Here is a 23975-nt window from a genome sequence, read left to right on the forward strand (position 1 = left end):
TTTCACACACACTTATCTCTCAGAACTGAGCATGTGGAGAGACGTTCGTTCATCCAGCACCAAGGGAACGGGTTGCAGGAGAAACACTTACTCTGGTTTCTGAGTCTGTTTCCTGGTGCCGGTTTGAAGTGCCTGCCGTTTTCACTGTAAAACCGAGTTGGAGCTTGTACCTCCCCATATATATGTATGGAGTGGAGTTGGCAACTTAAAAGAAACTTTGTGTTCCCTTCAAGCTAGGTGAAGGACGGCTTTCACACACACTTATCTCTCAGAACTGAGCATGTGGAGAGACGTTCGTTCATCCAGCGCCAAGGGAACGGTTTGCAGGAGAAACACTTACTCTGGTTTCTGAGTCTGTTTCCTAGTGCCGGTTTGAAGTGCCTGCCGTTTTCACTGTAAAACCGAGTTGGAGCTTGTACCTCCCCATATATATGTATGCAGTGGATTTGGCAACTGAAAAGAAACTTGGTGTTCCCTTCAAGCTAGGTGAAGGACGGCTTTCACACACACTTATCTCTCAGAACTGAGCATGTGGAGAGACGTTCGTTCATCCAGCACCAAGAGAACGCGTTGTAGGAGAAACACTTAGTCTGGTTTCTGAGTCTGTTTCCTAGTGCCGGTTTGAAGTGCCTGCCGTTTTCACTGTAAAACCGAGTTGGAGCTTGTACCTCCCCATATATATGTATGGAGTGGAGTTGGCAACTGAAAAGAAACTTTGTGTTCCCTTCAAGCTAGGTGAAGGACGGCTTTCACACACACTTATCTCTCAGAACTGAGCATGTGGAGAGACGTTCGTTCATCCAGCACCAAGGGAACGGGTTGCAGGAGAAACACTTACTCTGGTTTCTCAGTCTGTTTCCTAGTGCCGGTTTGAAGTGCCTGCCGTTTTCACTGTAAAACCGAGTTGGAGCTTGTACCTCCCCATATATATGTATGGAGTGGAGTTGGCAACTGAAAAGAAACTTTGTGTTCCCTTCAAGCTAGGTGAAGGACGGCTTTCCCACAAACTTATCTCTCAGAACTGAGCATGTGGAGAGACGTTCATTCATCCAGCACCAAGGGAACGGGTTGCAGGAGAAACACTTACTCTGGTTTCTCAGTCTGTTTCCTAGTGCCGGTTTGAAGTGCCTGCCGTTTTCTCTGTAAATCCTAATTGGAGCTTGTACCTCCCCATATATATGTATGGAGTGGAGTTGGCAACTGAAAAGAAACTTTGTGTTCCCTTCAAGCTAGGTGAAGGACGGCTTTCACACACACTTATCTCTCAGAACTGAGCATGTGGAGAGACGTTCGTTCATCCAGCACCAAGGAAACGGTTTGCAGGAGAAACACTTACTCTGGTTTCTGAGTCTGTTTCCTAGTGCCGGTTTGAAGTGCCTACCGTTTTCAGTGTAAAACCGAGTGGGAGCTTGTTCCTCTACATATATATGTATGGATTGGAGTTGGCAACTGAAAAGAAACTTTGTGTTCCCTTCAAGCTAGGTGAAGGACGGCTTTCACACACACTTATCTCTCAGAACTGAGCATGTGGAGAGACGTTCGTTCATCCAGCACCAAGGGAACGGGTTGCAGGAGAAACACTTACTCTGGTTTCTCAGTCTGTTTCCTAGTGCCGGTTTGAAGTGCCTGCCGTTTTCACTGTAAAACCTAGTTGGAGCTTGTACCTCCCCATACATATGTATGGAGTGGAGTTGGCAACTGAAAAGAAACTTGGTGTTCCCTTCAAGCTAGGTGAAGGACGGCTTTCACACACACTTATCTCTCAGAACTGAGCATGTGGAGAGACGTTCGTTCATCCAGCACCAAGGGAACGGGTTGCAGGAGAAACACTTACTCTGGTTTCTCAGTCTGTTTCCTAGTGCCGGTTTGAAGTGCCTGCCGTTTTCACTGTAAAACCGAGTTGGAGCTTGTACCTCCCCATATATATATATGGAGTGGAGTTGGCAACTGAAAAGAAACTTTGTGTTCCCTTCAAGCTAGGTGAAGGACGGCTTTCACACACACTTATCTCTCAGAACTGAGCATGTGGAGAGACGTTCGTTCATCCAGCACCAAGGGAACGGTTTGCAGGAGAAACACTTACTCTGGTTTCTGAGTCTGTTTCCTAGTGCCGGTTTGAAGTGCCTGCCGTTTTCAGTGTAAAACCGAGTGGGAGCTTGTTCCTCTACATATATATGTATGGAGTGGAGTTGGCAACTGAAAAGAAACTTTGTGTTCCCTTCAAGCTAGGTGAAGGACGGCTTTCACACACACTTATCTCTCAGAACTGAGCATGTGGAGAGACGTTCGTTCATCCAGCACCAAGGGAACGGGTTGCAGGAGAAACACTTACTCTGGTTTCTCAGTCTGTTTCCTAGTGCCGGTTTGAAGTGCCTGCCGTTTTCACTGTAAAACCTAGTTGGAGCTTGTACCTCCCCATACATATGTATGGAGTGGAGTTGGCAACTGAAAAGAAACTTGGTGTTCCCTTCAAGCTAGGTGAAGGACGACTTTCACACACACTTATCTCTCAGAACTGAGCATGTGGAGAGACGTTCGTTCATCCAGCACCAAGGGAACGGGTTGCAGGAGAAACATTTACTCTGGTTTCTCAGTCTGTTTCCTAGTGCCGGTTTGAAGTGCCTGCCGTTTTCACTGTAAAACCGAGTTGGAGCTTGTACCTCCCCATATATATATATGGAGTGGAGTTGGCAACTGAAAAGAAACTTTGTGTTCCCTTCAAGCTAGGTGAAGGACGGCTTTCACACACACTTATCTCTCAGAACTGAGCATGTGGAGAGACGTTCGTTCATCCAGCACCAAGGGAACGGTTTGCAGGAGAAACACTTTCTCTGGTTTCTGAGTCTGATTCCTAGTGCCGGTTTGAAGTGCCTGCCGTTTTCACTGTAAAACCGAGTTGGAACTTGTACCTCCCCATATATATGTATGGAGTGGAGTTGGCAACTGAAAAGAAACTTTGTGTTCCCTTCAAGCTAGGTGAAGGACGGCTTTCACACACACTTATCTCTCAGAACTGAGCATGTGGAGAGTCATTCGTTCATCCAGCACCAAGGGAACGGGTTGCAGGAGAAACACTTACTCTGGTTTCTGAGTCTGTTTCCTGGTGCCGGTTTGAATTGCCTGCCGTTTTCACTGTAAAACCGAGTTGGAGCTTGTACCTCCCCATATATATGTATGGAGTGGAGTTGGCAACTGAAAAGAAACTTTGTGTTCCCTTCAAGCTAGGTGAAGGACGGCTTTCACACACACTTATCTTTCAGAACTGAGCATGTGGAGAGACGTTCGTTCATCCAGCACCAAGGGAACGGGTTGCAGGAGAAACACTTACTCTGGTTTCTCAGTCTGTTTCCTAGTGCCGGTTTGGAGTGCCTGCCGTTTTCACTGTAAAACCGAGTTGGAGCTTGTACCTCCCCATATATATGTATGGAGTGGAGTTGGCAACTGAAAAGAAACTTTGTGTTCCCTTCAAGCTAGGTGAAGGACGGCTTTCACACACACTTTTCTCTCAGAACTGAGCATGTGGAGAGACGTTCGTTCATCCAGCACCAAGGGAACGGGTTGCAGGAGAAACACTTACTCTGGTTTCTCAGTCTGTTTCCTAGTGCCGGTTTGAAGTGCCTGCCGTTTTCACTGTAAAACCGAGTTGGAGCTTGTACCTCCCCATATATATGTATGGAGTGGAGTTGGCAACTGAAAAGAAACTTTGTGTTCCCTTCAAGCTAGGTGAAGGACGGCTTTCACACACACTTATCTCTCAGAACTGAGCATGTGGAGAGACGTTCGTTCATCCAGCACCAAGGGAACGTGTTGCAGGAGAAACATTTACTCTGGTTTCTGAGTCTGTTTCCTAGTGCCGGTTTCAAGTGCCTGCCGTTTTCACTGTAAAACGGAGTTGGAGCTTGTACCTCCCCATATATATGTATGGAGTGGAGTTGGCAACTGAAAAGAAACTTTGTGTTCCCTTCAAGCTAGGTGAAGGACGGCTTTCACACACACTTATCTCTCAGAACTGAGCATGTGGAGAGACGTTCGTTCATCCAGCACCAAGGGAATGGGTTGCAGGAGAAACACTTACTCTGCTTTCTCAGTCTGTTTCCTAGTGCCGGTTTGAAGTGCCTGCCGTTTTCACTGTAAAACCGAGTTGGAGCTTGTACCTCCCCATATATATGTATGGATTGGGGTTGGCAACTGAAAAGAAACTATGTGTTCCCTTCAAGCTAGGTGAAGGACGGCTTTCACACACACTTATCTCTCAGAACTGAGCATGTGGAGAGTCATTCGTTCATCCAGCACCAAGGGAACGGGTTGCAGGAGAAACACTTACTCTGGTTTCTGAGTCTGTTTCCTGGTGCCGGTTTGAATTGCCTGCCGTTTTCACTGTAAAACCGAGTTGGAGCTTGTACCTCCCCATATATATGTATGGAGTGGAGTTGGCAACTGAAAAGAAACTTTGTGTTCCCTTCAAGCTAGGTGAAGGACGGCTTTCACACACACTTATCTTTCAGAACTGAGCATGTGGAGAGACGTTCGTTCATCCAGCACCAAGGGAACGGGTTGCAGGAGAAACACTTACTCTGGTTTCTCAGTCTGTTTCCTAGTGCCGGTTTGGAGTGCCTGCCGTTTTCACTGTAAAACCGAGTTGGAGCTTGTACCTCCCCATATATATGTATGGAGTGGAGTTGGCAACTGAAAAGAAACTTTGTGTTCCCTTCAAGCTAGGTGAAGGACGGCTTTCACACACACTTTTCTCTCAGAACTGAGCATGTGGAGAGACGTTCGTTCATCCAGCACCAAGGGAACGGGTTGCAGGAGAAACACTTACTCTGGTTTCTCAGTCTGTTTCCTAGTGCCGGTTTGAAGTGCCTGCCGTTTTCACTGTAAAACCGAGTTGGAGCTTGTACCTCCCCATATATATGTATGGAGTGGAGTTGGCAACTGAAAAGAAACTTTGTGTTCCCTTCAAGCTAGGTGAAGGACGGCTTTCACACACACTTATCTCTCAGAACTGAGCATGTGGAGAGACGTTCGTTCATCCAGCACCAAGGGAACGTGTTGCAGGAGAAACATTTACTCTGGTTTCTGAGTCTGTTTCCTAGTGCCGGTTTCAAGTGCCTGCCGTTTTCACTGTAAAACGGAGTTGGAGCTTGTACCTCCCCATATATATGTATGGAGTGGAGTTGGCAACTGAAAAGAAACTTTGTGTTCCCTTCAAGCTAGGTGAAGGACGGCTTTCACACACACTTATCTCTCAGAACTGAGCATGTGGAGAGACGTTCGTTCATCCAGCACCAAGGGAATGGGTTGCAGGAGAAACACTTACTCTGCTTTCTCAGTCTGTTTCCTAGTGCCGGTTTGAAGTGCCTGCCGTTTTCACTGTAAAACCGAGTTGGAGCTTGTACCTCCCCATATATATGTATGGATTGGGGTTGGCAACTGAAAAGAAACTATGTGTTCCCTTCAAGCTAGGTGAAGGACGGCTTTCACACACACTTATCTCTCAGAACTGAGCATGTGGAGAGACGTTCGTTCATCCAGCATCAAGAGAACGCGTTGCAGGAGAAACACTTACTCTGGATTCTGAGTCTGTTTCCTAGTGCCGGTTTGAAGTGCCTGCCGTTTTCACTGTAAAACCGAGTTGGAGCTTGTACCTCCCCATATATATGTATGGAGTGGAGTTGGCAACTGAAAAGAAACTTTGTGTTCCCTTCAAGCTAGGTGAAGGACGGCTTTCACACACACTTATCTCTCAGAACTGAGCATATGGAGAGACGTTCGTTCATCCAGCACCAAGGGAACGGGTTGCAGGAGAAACACTTACTCTGGTTTCTCAGTCTGTTTCCTAGTGCCGGTATGAAGTGCCTGCCGTTTTCACTGTAAAACCGAGTTGGAGCTTGTACCTCCCCATATATATGTATGGAGTGGAGTTGGCAACTGAAAAGAAACTTTGTGTTCCCTTCAAGCTAGGTGAAGGACGGCTTTCACACACACTTATCTCTCAGAACTGAGCATGTGGAGAGACGTTCGTTCATCCAGCACCAAGGGAACGGGTTGCAGGAGAAACACTTACTCTGGTTTCTGAGTCTGTTTCCTGGTGCCGGTTTGAAGTGCCTGCCGTTTTCACTGTAAAACCGAGTTGGAGCTTGTACCTCCCCATATATATGTATGGAGTGGAGTTGGCAACTGAAAAGAAACTTTGTGTTCCCTTCAAGCTAGGTGAAGGACGGCTTTCACACACACTTATCTCTCAGAACTGAGCATGTGGAGAGACGTTCGTTCATCCAGCACCAAGGGAACGGGTTGCACGAGAAACACTTACTCTGGTTTCTGAGTCTGTTTCCTAGTGCCGGTTTGAAGTGCCTGCCGTTTTCACTGTAAAACCGAGTTGGAGCTTGTACCTCCCCATATATATGTATGGAGTGGAGTTGGCAACTGAAAAGAAACTTTGTGTTCCCTTCAAGCTAAGTGAAGGACGGCTTTCACACACACTTATCTCTCAGAACTGAGCATGTGGAGAGACGTTCGTTCATCCAGCACCAAGGGAACGGGTTGCAGGAGAAACACTTACTCTGGTTTCTCAGTCTGTTTCCTAGTGCCGGTTTGAAGTGCCTGCCGTTTTCACTGTAAAACCGAGTTGGAGCTTGTACCTCCCCATATATATGTATGGAGTGGAGTTGGCAACTGAAAAGAAACTTTGTGTTCCCTTCAAGCTAGGTGAAGGACGGCTTTCACACACACTTATCTCTCAGAACTGAGCATGTGGAGAGACGTTCGTTCATCCAGCACCAAGGGAACGTGTTGCAGGAGAAACATTTACTCTGGTTTCTGAGTCTGTTTCCTAGTGCCGGTTTGAAGTGCCTGCCGTTTTCACTGTAAAACGGAGTTGGAGCTTGTACCTCCCCATATATATGTATGGAGTGGAGTTGGCAACTGAAAAGAAACTTTGTGTTCCCTTCAAGCTAGGTGAAGGACGGCTTTCACACACACTTATCTCTCAGAACTGAGCATGTGGAGAGACGTTCGTTCATCCAGCACCAAGAGAACGCGTTGCAGGAGAAACACTTACTCTGGTTTCTGAGTCTGTTTCCTGGTGCCGGTTTGAAGTGCCTGCCGTTTTCACTGTAAAACCGAGTTGGAGCTTGTACCTCCCCATATATATGTATGGAGTGGAGTTGGCAACTGAAAAGAAACTTTGTGTTCCCTTCAAGCTAGGTGAAGGACGGCTTTCACACACACTTCTCTCTCAGAACTGAGCATGTGGAGAGACGTTCGTTCATCCAGCACCAAGGGAACGGGTTGCAGGAGAAACACTTACTCTGGTTTCTCAGTCTGTTTCCTAGTGCCGGTTTGAAGTGCCTGCCGTTTTCACTGTAAAACCGAGTTGGAGCTTGTACCTCCCCATATATATGTATGGAGTGGTGTTGGCAACTGAAAAGAAACTTTGTGTTCCCTTCAAGCTAGGTGAAGGACGGCTTTCACACACACTTATCTCTCAGAACTGAGCATGTGGAGAGACGTTCGTTCATCCAGCACCAAGGGAACGGGTTGCAGGAGAAACATTTACTCTGGTTTCTCAGTCTGTTTCCTAGTGCCGGTTTGAAGTGCCTGCCGTTTTCACTGTAAAACCGAGTTGGAGCTTGTACCTCCCCATATATATGTATGGAGTGGAGTTGGCAACTGAAAAGAAACTATGTGTTCCCTTCAAGCTAGGTGAAGGACGGCTTTCACACACACTTATCTCTCAGAACTGAGCATGTGGAGAGACGTTCGTTCATCCAGCACCAAGAGAACGCGTTGCAGGAGAAACACTTACTCTGGATTCTGAGTCTGTTTCCTAGTGCCGGTTTGAAGTGCCTGCCGTTTTCACTGTAAAACCGAGTTGGAGCTTGTACCTCCCCATATATATGTATGGAGTGGAGTTGGCAACTGAAAAGAAACTATGTGTTCCCTTCAAGCTAGGTGAAGGACGGCTTTCACACACACTTATCTCTCAGAACTGAGCATGTGGAGAGACGTTCGTTCATCCAGCACCAAGGGAACGGGTTGCAGGAGAAACACTTACTCTGGTTTCTGAGTCTGTTTCCTGGTGCCGGTTTGAAGTGCCTGCCGTTTTCACTGTAAAACCGAGTTGGAGCTTGTACCTCCCCATATATATGTATGGAGTGGAGTTGGCAACTGAAAAGAAACTTTGTGTTCCCTTCAAGCTAGGTGAAAGACGGCTTTCACACACACTTCTCTCTCAGAACTGAGCATGTGGAGAGACGTTCGTTCATCCAGCACCAAGGGAACGGGTTGCACGAGAAACACTTACTCTGGTTTCTGAGTCTGTTTCCTAGTGCCGGTTTGAAGTGCCTGCCGTTTTCACTGTAAAACCGAGTTGGAGCTTGTACCTCCCCATATATATGTATGGATTGGAGTTGGCAACTGAAAATAAACTTTGTGTTCCCTTCAAGCTAGGTGAAGGACGGCTTTCACACACACTTATCTCTCAGAACTGAGCATGTGGAGAGACGTTCGTTCATCCAGCACCAAGGGAACGGGTTGCAGGAGAAACACTTACTCTGGTTTCTCAGTCTGTTTCCTAGTGCCGGTTTGAAGTGCCTGCCGTTTTCACTGTAAAACCGAGTTGGAGCTTGTACCTCCCCATATATATGTATGGAGTGGAGTTGGCAACTGAAAAGAAACTTTGTGTTCCCTTCAAGCTAGGTGAAGGACGGCTTTCACACACACTTATCTCTCAGAACTGAGCATGTGGAGAGACGTTCGTTCATCCAGCACCAAGGGAACGTGTTGCAGGAGAAACATTTACTCTGGTTTCTGAGTCTGTTTCCTAGTGCCGGTTTGAAGTGCCTGCCGTTTTCACTGTAAAACGGAGTTGGAGCTTGTACCTCCCCATATATATGTATGGAGTGGAGTTGGCAACTGAAAAGAAACTTTGTGTTCCCTTCAAGCTAGGTGAAGGACGGCTTTCACACACACTTATCTCTCAGAACTGAGCATGTGGAGAGACGTTCGTTCATCCAGCACCAAGGGAATGTGTTGCAGGAGAAACACTTACTCTGGTTTCTCAGTCTGTTTCCTAGTGCCGGTTTGAAGTGCCTGCCGTTTTCACTGTAAAACCGAGTTGGAGCTTGTACCTCCCCATATATATGTATGGAGTGGAGTTGGCAACTGAAAAGAAACTATGTGTTCCCATCAAGCTAGGTGAAGGACGGCTTTCACACACACTTATCTCTCAGAACTGAGCATGTGGAGAGACGTTCGTTCATCCAGCACCAAGAGAACGCGTTGCAGGAGAAACACTTTCTCTGGATTCTGAGTCTGTTTCCTAGTGCCGGTTTGAAGTGCCTGCCGTTTTCACTGTAAAACCGAGTTGGAGCTTGTACCTCCCCATATATATGTATGGATTGGAGTTGGCAACTGAAAAGAAACTTTGTGTTCCCTTCAAGCTAGGTGAAGGACGGCTTTCACACACACTTATCTCTCAGAACTGAGCATATGGAGAGACGTTCGTTCATCCAGCACCAAGGGAACGGGTTGCAGGAGAAACACTTACTCTGGTTTCTCAGTCTGTTTCCTAGTGCCGGTATGAAGTGCCTGCCGTTTTCACTGTAAAACCGAGTTGGAGCTTGTACCTCCCCATATATATGTATGGAGTGGAGTTGGCAACTGAAAAGAAACTTTGTGTTCCCTTCAAGCTAGGTGAAGGACGGCTTTCACACACACTTATCTCTCAGAACTGAGCATGTGGAGAGACGTTCGTTCATCCAGCACCAATGGAACGGGTTGCAGGAGAAACACTTACTCTGGTTTCTCAGTCTGTTTCCTAGTGCCGGTTTGAAGTGCCTGCCGTTTTCACTGTAAAACCGAGTTGGAGCTTGTACCTCCCCATATATATGTATGGAGTGGAGTTGGCAACTGAAAAGAAACTTTGTGTTCCCTTCAAGCTAGGTGAAGGACGGCTTTCACACACACTTATCTCTCAGAACTGAGCATGTGGAGAGACGTTCGTTCATCCAGTACCAAGGGAACGGTTTGCAGGAGAAACACTTACTCGGGTTTCTGAGTCTGTTTCCTAGTGCCGGTTTGAAGTGCCTGCCGTTTTCACTGTAAAACCGAGTTGGAGCTTGTACCTCCCCATATATATGTATGCAGTGGAGTTGGCAATTGAAAAGAAACTTGGTGTTCCCTTCAAGCTAGGTGAAGGACGGCTTTCACACACACTTATCTCTCAGAACTGAGCATGTGGAGAGACGTTCGTTCATCCAGCACCAAGGGAACGGGTTGCAGGGGAAACACTTACTCTGGTTTCTCAGTCTGTTTCCTAGTGCCAGTTTGAAGTGCCTGCCGTTTTCACTGTAAAACCGAGTTGGAGCTTGTACCTCCCCATATATATGTATGGAGTGGAGTTGGCAACTGAAAAGAAACTTTGTCTTCCCTTCAAGCTAGGTGAAGGACGGCTTTCCCACACACTTATCTATCAGAACTGAGCATGTGGAGAGACGTTCATTCATCCAGCACCAAGGGAACGGTTTGCAGGAGAAACACTTACTCTGGTTTCTCAGTCTGTTTCCTAGTGCCGGTTTGAAGTGCCTGCCGTTTTCACTGTAAATCCTAATTGGAGCTTGTACCTCCCCATATATATGTATGGAGTGGAGTTGGCAACTGAAAAGAAACTTTGTGTTCCCTTCAAGCTAGGTGAAGGACGGCTTTCACACACACTTATCTCTCAGAACTGAGCATGTGGAGAGACGTTCGTTCATCCAGCACCAAGGGAACGGGTTGCAGGAGAAACACTTACTCTGGTTTCTGAGTCTGTTTCCTGGTGCCGGTTTGAAGTGCCTGCCATTTTCACTGTAAAACCGAGTTGGAGCTTGTACCTCCCCATATGTATGTATGGAGTGGAGTTGGCAACTGAAAAGAAACTTTGGGTTCCCTTCAAGCTAGGTGAAGGACGGCTTTCACACACACTTATCTCTCAGAACTGAGCATGTGGAGAGACGTTCGTTCATCCAGCACCAAGGGAACGGTTTGCAGGAGAAACACTTACTCTGGTTTCTGAGTCTGTTTCCTAGTGCCGGTTTGAAGTGCCTGCCGTTTTCAGTGTAAACCCGAGTGGGAGCTTGTTCCTCCCCATATAAATGTATGGAGTGGAGTTGGCAACTGAAAAGAAACTTTGTGTTCCCTTCAAGCTAGGTGAAGGACGGCTTTCACACACACTTATCTCTCAGAACTGAGCATGTGGAGAGACGTTCGTTCATCCAGCACCAAGGGAACGGGTTGCAGGAGAAACACTTACTCTGGTTTCTCAGTCTGTTTCCTAGTGCCGGTTTGAAGTGCCTGCCGTTTTCACTGTAAAACCGAGTTGGAGCTTGTACCTCCCCATACATATGTATGGAGTGGAGTTGGCAACTGAAAAGAAACTTTGTGTTCCCTTCAAGCTAGGTGAAGGACGGCTTTCACACACACTTATCTCTCAGAACTGAGCATGTGGAGAGACGTTCGTTCATCCAGCACCAAGGGAATGTGTTGCAGGAGAAACACTTACTCTGGTTTCTCAGTCTGTTTCCTAGTGCCGGTTTGAAGTGCCTGCCGTTTTCACTGTAAAACCGAGTTGGGGCTTGTACCTCCCCATATATATGTATGGAGTGGAGTTGGCAACTGAAAAGAAACTATGTGTTCCCATCAAGCTAGGTGAAGGACGGCTTTCACACACACTTATCTCTCAGAACTGAGCATGTGGAGAGACGTTCGTTCATCCAGCACCAAGAGAACGCGTTGCAGGAGAAACACTTTCTCTGGATTCTGAGTCTGTTTCCTAGTGCCGGTTTGAAGTGCCTGCCGTTTTCACTGTAAAACCGAGTTGGAGCTTGTACCTCCCCATATATATGTATGGATTGGAGTTGGCAACTGAAAAGAAACTTTGTGTTCCCTTCAAGCTAGGTGAAGGACGGCTTTCACACACACTTATCTCTCAGAACTGAGCATATGGAGAGACGTTCGTTCATCCAGCACCAAGGGAACGGGTTGCAGGAGAAACACTTACTCTGGTTTCTCAGTCTGTTTCCTAGTGCCGGTATGAAGTGCCTGCCGTTTTCACTGTAAAACCGAGTTGGAGCTTGTACCTCCCCATATATATGTATGGAGTGGAGTTGGCAACTGAAAAGAAACTTTGTGTTCCCTTCAAGCTAGGTGAAGGACGGCTTTCACACACACTTATCTCTCAGAACTGAGCATGTGGAGAGACGTTCGTTCATCCAGCACCAATGGAACGGGTTGCAGGAGAAACACTTACTCTGGTTTCTCAGTCTGTTTCCTAGTGCCGGTTTGAAGTGCCTGCCGTTTTCACTGTAAAACCGAGTTGGAGCTTGTACCTCCCCATATATATGTATGGAGTGGAGTTGGCAACTGAAAAGAAACTTTGTGTTCCCTTCAAGCTAGGTGAAGGACGGCTTTCACACACACTTATCTCTCAGAACTGAGCATGTGGAGAGACGTTCGTTCATCCAGTACCAAGGGAACGGTTTGCAGGAGAAACACTTACTCGGGTTTCTGAGTCTGTTTCCTAGTGCCGGTTTGAAGTGCCTGCCGTTTTCACTGTAAAACCGAGTTGGAGCTTGTACCTCCCCATATATATGTATGCAGTGGAGTTGGCAATTGAAAAGAAACTTGGTGTTCCCTTCAAGCTAGGTGAAGGACGGCTTTCACACACACTTATCTCTCAGAACTGAGCATGTGGAGAGACGTTCGTTCATCCAGCACCAAGAGAACGCGTTGCAGGAGAAACACTTACTCTGGTTTCTGAGTCTGTTTCCTAGTGCCGGTTTGAAGTGCCTGCCGTTTTCACTGTAAAACCGAGTTGGAGCTTGTACCTCCCCATATATATGTATGGAGTGGAGTTGGCAACTGAAAAGAAACTTTGTGTTCCCTTCAAGCTAGGTGAAGGACGGCTTTCACACACACTTATCTCTCAGAACTGAGCATGTGGAGAGACGTTCGTTCATCCAGCACCAAGGGAACGGGTTGCAGGGGAAACACTTACTCTGGTTTCTCAGTCTGTTTCCTAGTGCCAGTTTGAAGTGCCTGCCGTTTTCACTGTAAAACCGAGTTGGAGCTTGTACCTCCCCATATATATGTATGGAGTGGAGTTGGCAACTGAAAAGAAACTTTGTCTTCCCTTCAAGCTAGGTGAAGGACGGCTTTCCCACACACTTATCTATCAGAACTGAGCATGTGGAGAGACGTTCATTCATCCAGCACCAAGGGAACGGTTTGCAGGAGAAACACTTACTCTGGTTTCTCAGTCTGTTTCCTAGTGCCGGTTTGAAGTGCCTGCCGTTTTCACTGTAAATCCTAATTGGAGCTTGTACCTCCCCATATATATGTATGGAGTGGAGTTGGCAACTGAAAAGAAACTTTGTGTTCCCTTCAAGCTAGGTGAAGGACGGCTTTCACACACACTTATCTCTCAGAACTGAGCATGTGGAGAGACGTTCGTTCATCCAGCACCAAGGGAACGGGTTGCAGGAGAAACACTTACTCTGGTTTCTGAGTCTGTTTCCTGGTGCCGGTTTGAAGTGCCTGCCATTTTCACTGTAAAACCGAGTTGGAGCTTGTACCTCCCCATATGTATGTATGGAGTGGAGTTGGCAACTGAAAAGAAACTTTGGGTTCCCTTCAAGCTAGGTGAAGGACGGCTTTCACACACACTTATCTCTCAGAACTGAGCATGTGGAGAGACGTTCGTTCATCCAGCACCAAGGGAACGGTTTGCAGGAGAAACACTTACTCTGGTTTCTGAGTCTGTTTCCTAGTGCCGGTTTGAAGTGCCTGCCGTTTTCAGTGTAAACCCGAGTGGGAGCTTGTTCCTCCCCATATAAATGTATGGAGTGGAGTTGGCAACTGAAAAGAAACTTTGTGTTCCCTTCAAGCTAGGTGAAGGACGGCTTTCACACACACTTATCTCTCAGAACTGAGCATGTGGAGAGACGTTCGTTCATCCAGCACCAAGGGAACGGGTTGCAGGAGAAACACTTACTCTGGTTTCTCAGTCTGTTTCCTAGTGCCGGTATGAAGTGCCTGCCGTTTTCACTGTAAAACCGAGTTGGAGCTTGTACCTCCCCATATATATGTATGGAGTGGAGTTGGCAACTGAAAAGAAACTTTGTGTTCCCTTCAAGCTAGGTGAAGGACGGCTTTCACACACACTTATCTCTCAGAACTGAGCATGTGGAGAGACGTTCGTTCATCCAGCACCAATGGAACGGGTTGCAGGAGAAACACTTACTCTGGTTTCTCAGTCTGTTTCCTAGTGCCGGTTTGAAGTGCCTGCCGTTTTCACTGTAAAACCGAGTTGGAGCTTGTACCTCCCCATATATATGTATGGAGTGGAGTTGGCAACTGAAAAGAAACTTTGTGTTCCCTTCAAGCTAGGTGAAGGACGGCTTTCACACACACTTATCTCTCAGAACTGAGCATGTGGAGAGACGTTCGTTCATCCAGTACCAAGGGAACGGTTTGCAGGAGAAACACTTACTCGGGTTTCTGAGTCTGTTTCCTAGTGCCGGTTTGAAGTGCCTGCCGTTTTCACTGTAAAACCGAGTTGGAGCTTGTACCTCCCCATATATATGTATGCAGTGGAGTTGGCAATTGAAAAGAAACTTGGTGTTCCCTTCAAGCTAGGTGAAGGACGGCTTTCACACACACTTATCTCTCAGAACTGAGCATGTGGAGAGACGTTCGTTCATCCAGCACCAAGAGAACGCGTTGCAGGAGAAACACTTACTCTGGTTTCTGAGTCTGTTTCCTAGTGCCGGTTTGAAGTGCCTGCCGTTTTCACTGTAAAACCGAGTTGGAGCTTGTACCTCCCCATATATATGTATGGAGTGGAGTTGGCAACTGAAAAGAAACTTTGTGTTCCCTTCAAGCTAGGTGAAGGACGGCTTTCACACACACTTATCTCTCAGAACTGAGCATGTGGAGAGACGTTCGTTCATCCAGCACCAAGGGAACGGGTTGCAGGGGAAACACTTACTCTGGTTTCTCAGTCTGTTTCCTAGTGCCAGTTTGAAGTGCCTGCCGTTTTCACTGTAAAACCGAGTTGGAGCTTGTACCTCCCCATATATATGTATGGAGTGGAGTTGGCAACTGAAAAGAAACTTTGTCTTCCCTTCAAGCTAGGTGAAGGACGGCTTTCCCACACACTTATCTATCAGAACTGAGCATGTGGAGAGACGTTCATTCATCCAGCACCAAGGGAACGGTTTGCAGGAGAAACACTTACTCTGGTTTCTCAGTCTGTTTCCTAGTGCCGGTTTGAAGTGCCTGCCGTTTTCACTGTAAATCCTAATTGGAGCTTGTACCTCCCCATATATATGTATGGAGTGGAGTTGGCAACTGAAAAGAAACTTTGTGTTCCCTTCAAGCTAGGTGAAGGACGGCTTTCACACACACTTATCTCTCAGAACTGAGCATGTGGAGAGACGTTCGTTCATCCAGCACCAAGGGAACGGGTTGCAGGAGAAACACTTACTCTGGTTTCTGAGTCTGTTTCCTGGTGCCGGTTTGAAGTGCCTGCCATTTTCACTGTAAAACCGAGTTGGAGCTTGTACCTCCCCATATGTATGTATGGAGTGGAGTTGGCAACTGAAAAGAAACTTTGGGTTCCCTTCAAGCTAGGTGAAGGACGGCTTTCACACACACTTATCTCTCAGAACTGAGCATGTGGAGAGACGTTCGTTCATCCAGCACCAAGGGAACGGTTTGCAGGAGAAACACTTACTCTGGTTTCTGAGTCTGTTTCCTAGTGCCGGTTTGAAGTGCCTGCCGTTTTCAGTGTAAACCCGAGTGGGAGCTTGTTCCTCCCCATATAAATGTATGGAGTGGAGTTGGCAACTGAAAAGAAACTTTGTGTTCCCTTCAAGCTAGGTGAAGGACGGCTTTCACACACACTTATCTCTCAGAACTGAGCATGTGGAGAGACGTTCGTTCATCCAGCACCAAGGGAACGGGTTGCAGGAGAAACACTTACTCTGGTTTCTCAGTCTGTTTCCTAGTGCCGGTTTGAAGTGCCTGCCGTTTTCACTGTAAAACCGAGTTGGAGCTTGTACCTCCCCATACATATGTATGGAGTGGAGTTGGCAACTGAAAAGAAACTTTGTGTTCCCTTCAAGCTAGGTGAAGGACGGCTTTCACACACACTTATCTCTCAGAACTGAGCATGTGGAGAGACGTTCGTTCATCCAGCACCAAGGGAATGTGTTGCAGGAGAAACACTTACTCTGGTTTCTCAGTCTGTTTCCTAGTGCCGGTTTGAAGTGCCTGCCGTTTTCACTGTAAAACCGAGTTGGAGCTTGTACCTCCCCATATATATGTATGGAGTGGAGTTGGCAACTGAAAAGAAACTATGTGTTCCCATCAAGCTAGGTGAAGGACGGCTTTCACACACACTTATCTCTCAGAACTGAGCATGTGGAGAGACGTTCGTTCATCCAGCACCAAGAGAACGCGTTGCAGGAGAAACACTTTCTCTGGATTCTGAGTCTGTTTCCTAGTGCCGGTTTGAAGTGCCTGCCGTTTTCACTGTAAAACCGAGTTGGAGCTTGTACCTCCCCATATATATGTATGGATTGGAGTTGGCAACTGAAAAGAAACTTTGTGTTCCCTTCAAGCTAGGTGAAGGACGGCTTTCACACACACTTATCTCTCAGAACTGAGCATATGGAGAGACGTTCGTTCATCCAGCACCAAGGGAACGGGTTGCAGGAGAAACACTTACTCTGGTTTCTCAGTCTGTTTCCTAGTGCCGGTATGAAGTGCCTGCCGTTTTCACTGTAAAACCGAGTTGGAGCTTGTACCTCCCCATATATATGTATGGAGTGGAGTTGGCAACTGAAAAGAAACTTTGTGTTCCCTTCAAGCTAGGTGAAGGACGGCTTTCACACACACTTATCTCTCAGAACTGAGCATGTGGAGAGACGTTCGTTCATCCAGCACCAATGGAACGGGTTGCAGGAGAAACACTTACTCTGGTTTCTCAGTCTGTTTCCTAGTGCCGGTTTGAAGTGCCTGCCGTTTTCACTGTAAAACCGAGTTGGAGCTTGTACCTCCCCATATATATGTATGGAGTGGAGTTGGCAACTGAAAAGAAACTTTGTGTTCCCTTCAAGCTAGGTGAAGGACGGCTTTCACACACACTTATCTCTCAGAACTGAGCATGTGGAGAGACGTTCGTTCATCCAGTACCAAGGGAACGGTTTGCAGGAGAAACACTTACTCGGGTTTCTGAGTCTGTTTCCTAGTGCCGGTTTGAAGTGCCTGCCGTTTTCACTGTAAAACCGAGTTGGAGCTTGTACCTCCCCATATATATGTATGCAGTGGAGTTGGCAATTGAAAAGAAACTTGGTGTTCCCTTCAAGCTAGGTGAAGGACGGCTTTCACACACACTTATCTCTCAGAACTGAGCATGTGGAGAGACGTTCGTTCATCCAGCACCAAGAGAACGCGTTGCAGGAGAAACACTTACTCTGGTTTCTGAGTCTGTTTCCTAGTGCCGGTTTGAAGTGCCTGCCGTTTTCACTGTAAAACCGAGTTGGAGCTTGTACCTCCCCATATATATGTATGGAGTGGAGTTGGCAACTGAAAAGAAACTTTGTGTTCCCTTCAAGCTAGGTGAAGGACGGCTTTCACACACACTTATCTCTCAGAACTGAGCATGTGGAGAGACGTTCGTTCATCCAGCACCAAGGGAACGGGTTGCAGGGGAAACACTTACTCTGGTTTCTCAGTCTGTTTCCTAGTGCCAGTTTGAAGTGCCTGCCGTTTTCACTGTAAAACCGAGTTGGAGCTTGTACCTCCCCATATATATGTATGGAGTGGAGTTGGCAACTGAAAAGAAACTTTGTCTTCCCTTCAAGCTAGGTGAAGGACGGCTTTCCCACACACTTATCTATCAGAACTGAGCATGTGGAGAGACGTTCATTCATCCAGCACCAAGGGAACGGTTTGCAGGAGAAACACTTACTCTGGTTTCTCAGTCTGTTTCCTAGTGCCGGTTTGAAGTGCCTGCCGTTTTCACTGTAAATCCTAATTGGAGCTTGTACCTCCCCATATATATGTATGGAGTGGAGTTGGCAACTGAAAAGAAACTTTGTGTTCCCTTCAAGCTAGGTGAAGGACGGCTTTCACACACACTTATCTCTCAGAACTGAGCATGTGGAGAGACGTTCGTTCATCCAGCACCAAGGGAACGGGTTGCAGGAGAAACACTTACTCTGGTTTCTGAGTCTGTTTCCTGGTGCCGGTTTGAAGTGCCTGCCATTTTCACTGTAAAACCGAGTTGGAGCTTGTACCTCCCCATATGTATGTATGGAGTGGAGTTGGCAACTGAAAAGAAACTTTGGGTTCCCTTCAAGCTAGGTGAAGGACGGCTTTCACACACACTTATCTCTCAGAACTGAGCATGTGGAGAGACGTTCGTTCATCCAGCACCAAGGGAACGGTTTGCAGGAGAAACACTTACTCTGGTTTCTGAGTCTGTTTCCTAGTGCCGGTTTGAAGTGCCTGCCGTTTTCAGTGTAAACCCGAGTGGGAGCTTGTTCCTCCCCATATAAATGTATGGAGTGGAGTTGGCAACTGAAAAGAAACTTTGTGTTCCCTTCAAGCTAGGTGAAGGACGGCTTTCACACACACTTATCTCTCAGAACTGAGCATGTGGAGAGACGTTCGTTCATCCAGCACCAAGGGAACGGGTTGCAGGAGAAACACTTACTCTGGTTTCTCAGTCTGTTTCCTAGTGCCGGTTTGAAGTGCCTGCCGTTTTCACTGTAAAACCGAGTTGGAGCTTGTACCTCCCCATACATATGTATGGAGTGGAGTTGGCAACTGAAAAGAAACTTTGTGTTCCCTTCAAGCTAGGTGAAGGACGGCTTTCACACACACTTATCTCTCAGAACTGAGCATGTGGAGAGACGTTCGTTCATCCAGCACCAAGGGAACGGGTTGCAGGAGAAACACTTACTCTGGTTTCTGAGTCTGTTTCCTGGTGCCGGTTTGAAGTGCCTGCCGTTTTCACTGTAAATCCGAGTTGGAGCTTGTACCTCCCCATATATATGTATGGAGTGGAGTTGGCAACTGAAAAGAAACTTTGTGTTCCCTTCAAGCTAGGTGAAGGACGGCTTTCCCACACACTTATCTATCAGAACTGAGCATGTGGAGAGACGTTCATTCATCCAGCACCAAGGGAACGGTTTGCAGTAGAAACACTTACTCTGGTTTCTCAGTCTGTTTCCTAGTGCCGGTTTGAAGTGCCTGCCGTTTTCACTGTAAATCCTAATTGGAGCTTGTACCTCCCCATATATATGTATGGAGTGGAGTTGGCAACTGAAAAGAAACTTTGTGTTCCCTTCAAGCTAGGTGAAGGACGGCTTTCACACACACTTATCTCTCAGAACTGAGCATGTGGAGAGACGTTCGTTCATCCAGCACCAAGGGAACGGTTTGCAGGAGAAACACTTACTCTGGTTTCTGAGTCTGTTTCCTAGTGCCGGTTTGAAGTGCCTGCCGTTTTCAGTGTAAAATCGAGTGGGAGCTTGTTCCTCCCCATATATATGTATGGAGTGGAGTTGGCAACTGAAAAGAAACTTTGTGTTCCCTTCAAGCTAGGTGAAGGACGGCTTTCACACACACTTATCTCTCAGAACTGAGCATGTGGAGAGACGTTCGTTCATCCAGCACCAAGGGAACGGGTTGCAGGAGAAACATTTACTCTGGTTTCTCAGTCTGTTTCCTAGTGCCGGTTTGAAGTGCCTGCCGTTTTCACTGTAAAACCGAGTTGGAGCTTGTACCTCCCCATACATATGTGTGGAGTGGAGTTGGCAACTGAAAAGAAACTTTGTGTTCCCTTCAAGCTAGGTGAAGGACGGCTTTCACACACACTTATCTCTCAGAACTGAGCATGTGGAGAGACGTTCGTTCATCCAGCACCAAGGGAACGGGTTGCAGGAGAAACACTTACTCTGGTTTCTGAGTCTGTTTCCTGGTGCCGGTTTGAAGTGCCTGCCATTTTCACTGTAAAACCGATTTGGAGCTTGTACCTCCCCATATGTATGTATGGAGTGGAGTTGGCAACTGAAAAGAAACTTTGTGTTCCCTTCAAGCTAGGTGAAGGACGGCTTTCACACACACTTATCTCTCAGAACTGAGCATGTGGAGAGACGTTCGTTCATCCAGCACCAAGGGAACGGTTTGCAGGAGAAACACTTACTCTGGTTTCTGAGTCTGTTTCCTAGTGCCGGTTTGAAGTGCCTGCCGTTTTCAGTGTAAACCCGAGTGGGAGCTTGTTCCTCCCCATATAAATGTATGGAGTGGAGTTGGCAACTGAAAAGAAACTTTGTGTTCCCTTCAAGCTAGGTGAAGGACGGCTTTCACACACACTTATCTCTCAGAACTGAGCATGTGGAGAGACGTTCGTTCATCCAGCACCAAGGGAACGGGTTGCAGGAGAAACACTTACTCTGGTTTCTCAGTCTGTTTCCTAGTGCCGGTTTGAAGTGCCTGCCGTTTTCACTGTAAAACCGAGTTGGAGCTTGTACCTACCCATACATATGTATGGAGTGGAGTTGGCAACTGAAAAGAAACTTTGTGTTCCCTTCAAGCTAGGTGAAGGACGGCTTTCACACACACTTATCTCTCAGAACTGAGCATGTGGAGAGACGTTCGTTCATCCAGCACCAAGGGAACGGGTTGCAGGAGAAACACTTACTCTGGTTTCTGAGTCTGTTTCCTGGTGCCGGTTTGAAGTGCCTGCCGTTTTCACTGTAAAACCGAGTTGGAGCTTGTACCTCCCCATATATATGTATGGAGTGGAGTTGGCAACTGAAAAGAATCTTTGTGTTCCCTTCAAGCTAGGTGAAGGACGGCTTTCACACACACTTATCTCTCAGAACTGAGCATGTGGAGAGACGTTCGTTCATTCAGCACCAAGGGAACGGTTTGCAGGAGAAACACTTACTCTGGTTTCTGAGTCTGTTTCCTAGTGCCGGTTTGAAGTGCCTGCCGTTTTCAGTGTAAAACCGAGTGGGAGCTTGTTCATCCCCATATATATGTATGGAGTGGAGTTGGCAACTGAAAAGAAACTTTGTGTTCCCTTCAAGCTAGGTGAAGGACGGCTTTCACACACACTTATCTCTCAGAACTGAGCATGTGGAGAGACGTTCGTTCATCCAGCACCAAGGGAACGGGTTGCAGGAGAAACACTTACTCTGGTTTCTGAGTCTGTTTCCTGGTGCCGGTTTGAAGTGCCTGCCGTTTTCACTGTAAAACCTAGTTGGAGCTTGTACCTCCCCATACATATGTATGGAGTGGAGTTGGCAACTGAAAATAAACTTTGTGTTCCCTTCAAGCTAGGTGAAGGACGGCTTTCACACACACTTATCTCTCAGAACTGAGCATGTGGAGAGACGTTCGTTCATCCAGCACCAAGGGAACGGTTTGCAGGAGAAACACTTACTCTGGTTTCTGAGTCTGTTTCCTAGTGCCGGTTTGAAGTGCCTGCCGTTTTCACTGTAAAACCGAGTGGGAGCTTGTTCATCCCCATATATATGTATGGAGTGGAGTTGGCAACTGAAAAGAAACTTTGTGTTCCCTTCAAGCTAGGTGAAGGACGGCTTTCACACACACTTATCTCTCAGAACTGAGCATGTGGAGAGACGTTCGTTCATCCAGCACCAAGGGAACGGGTTGCAGGAGAAACACTTACTCTGGTTTCTCAGTCTGTTTCCTAGTGCCGGTTTGAAGTGCCTGCCGTTTTCACTGTAAAACCTAGTTGGAGCTTGTACCTCCCCATACATATGTATGGAGTGGAGTTGGCAACTGAAAAGAAACTTTGTGTTCCCTTCAAACTATGTGAAGGACGGCTTTCACACACACTTATCTCTCAGAACTGAGCATGTGGAGAGACGTTCGTTCATCCAGCACCAAGGGAACGGGTTGCAGGAGAAACACTTACTCTGGTTTCTGAGTCTGTTTCCTAGTGCCGGTATGAAGTGCCTGCCGTTTTCACTGTAAAACCGATTTGGAGCTTGTACCTCCCCATATATATGTATGGAGTGGAATTGGCAACTGAAAAGAAACTTTGTGTTCCCTTCAAGCTAGGTGAAGGACGGCTTTCACACACACTTATCTCTCAGAACTGAGCATGTGGAGAGACGTTCGTTCATCCAGCACCAAGGGAACGGGTTGCAGGAGAAACACTTACTCTGGTTTCTGAGTCTGTTTCCTGGTGCCGGATTGAAGTGCCTGCCGTTTTCACTGTAAAACCGAGTTGGAGCTTGTACCTCCCCATATATATGTATGGAGTGGAGTTGGCAACTGAAAAGAAACTTTGTGTTCCCTTCAAGCTAGGTGAAGGACGGCTTTCACACACACTTATCTCTCAGAACTGAGCATGTGGAGAGACGTTCGTTCATCCAGCACCAAGGGAACGGGTTGCAGGAGAAACACTTACTCTGGTTTCTGAGTCTGTTTCCTGGTGCCGGAATGAAGTGCCTGCCGTTTTCACTGTAAAACCGAGTTGGAGCTTGTACGTCCCCATATATATGTATGGAGTGGGGTTGGCAACTGAAAAGAAACTTTGTGTTCCCTTCAAGCTAGGTGAAGGACGGCTTTCACACACACTTATCTCTCAGAACTGAGCATGTGGAGAGACGTTCGTTCATCCAGCACCAAGGGAACGGGTTGCAGGAGAAACACTTACTCTGGTTTCTCAGTCTGTTTCCTAGTGCCGGTTTGAAGTGCCTGCCGTTTTCACTGTAAAACCGAGTGGGAGCTTGTACCTCCCCATATATATGTATGGAGTGGAGTTGGCAACTGAAAAGAAACTTTGTGTTCCCTTCAAGCTAGGTGAAGGACGGCTTTCACACACACTTATCTCTCAGAACTGAGCATGTGGAGAGACGTTCGTTCATCCAGCACCAAGGGAACGGGTTGCAGGAGAAACACTTACTCTGGTTTCTCAGTCTGTTTCCTAGTGCCGGTTGGAAGTGCCTGCCGTTTTCACTGTAAAACCGAGTTGGAGCTTGTACCTCCCCATATATATGTATGGAGTGGAGTTGGCAACTGAAAAGAAACTTTGTGTTCCCTTCAAGGTAGGTGAAGGACGGCTTTCCCACACATTTATCTATCAGAACTGAGCATGTGGAGAGACGTTCATTCATCCAGCACCAAGGGAACGGTTTGCAGGAGAAACACTTACTCTGGTTTCTCAGTCTGTTTCCTAGTGCCGGTTTGAAGTGCCTGCCGTTTTCACTGTAAATCCTAATTGGAGCTTGTACCTCCCCATATATATGTATGGAGTGGAGTTGGCAACTGAAAAGAAACTTTGTGTTCCCTTCAAGCTAGGTGAAGGACGGCTTTCACACACACTTATCTCTCAGAACTGAGCATGTGGAGAGACGTTCGTTCATCCAGCACCAAGGGAACGGGTTGCAGGAGAAACACTTACTCTGGTTTCTCAGTCTGTTTCCTAGTGCCGGTTTGAAGTGCCTGCCGTTTTCACTGTAAAACCGAGTTGGAGCTTGTACCTCCCCATACATATGTATGGAGTGGAGTTGGCAACTGAAAAGAAACTTTGTGTTCCCTTCAAGCTAGGTGAAGGACGGCTTTCACACACACTTATCTCTCAGAACTGAGCATGTGGAGAGACGTTCGTTCATCCAGCACCAAGGGAACGGGTTGCAGGAGAAACATTTACTCTGGTTTCTCAGTCTGTTTCCTAGTGCCGGTTTGAAGTGCCTGCCGTTTTCACTGTAAAACCGAGTTGGAGCTTGTACCTCCCCATACATATGTATGGAGTGGAGTTGGCAACTGAAAAGAAACTTTGTGTTCCCTTCAAGCTAGGTGAAGGACGGCTTTCACACACACTTATCTCTCAGAACTGAGCATGTGGAGAGACGTTCGTTCATCCAGCACCAAGGGAACGG

Source organism: Vicugna pacos, chromosome 14 (genome assembly GCF_048564905.1).
Source record: "Vicugna pacos chromosome 14, VicPac4, whole genome shotgun sequence".
In the NCBI taxonomy this organism is placed as follows: Eukaryota; Metazoa; Chordata; class Mammalia; order Artiodactyla; family Camelidae; genus Vicugna; species Vicugna pacos.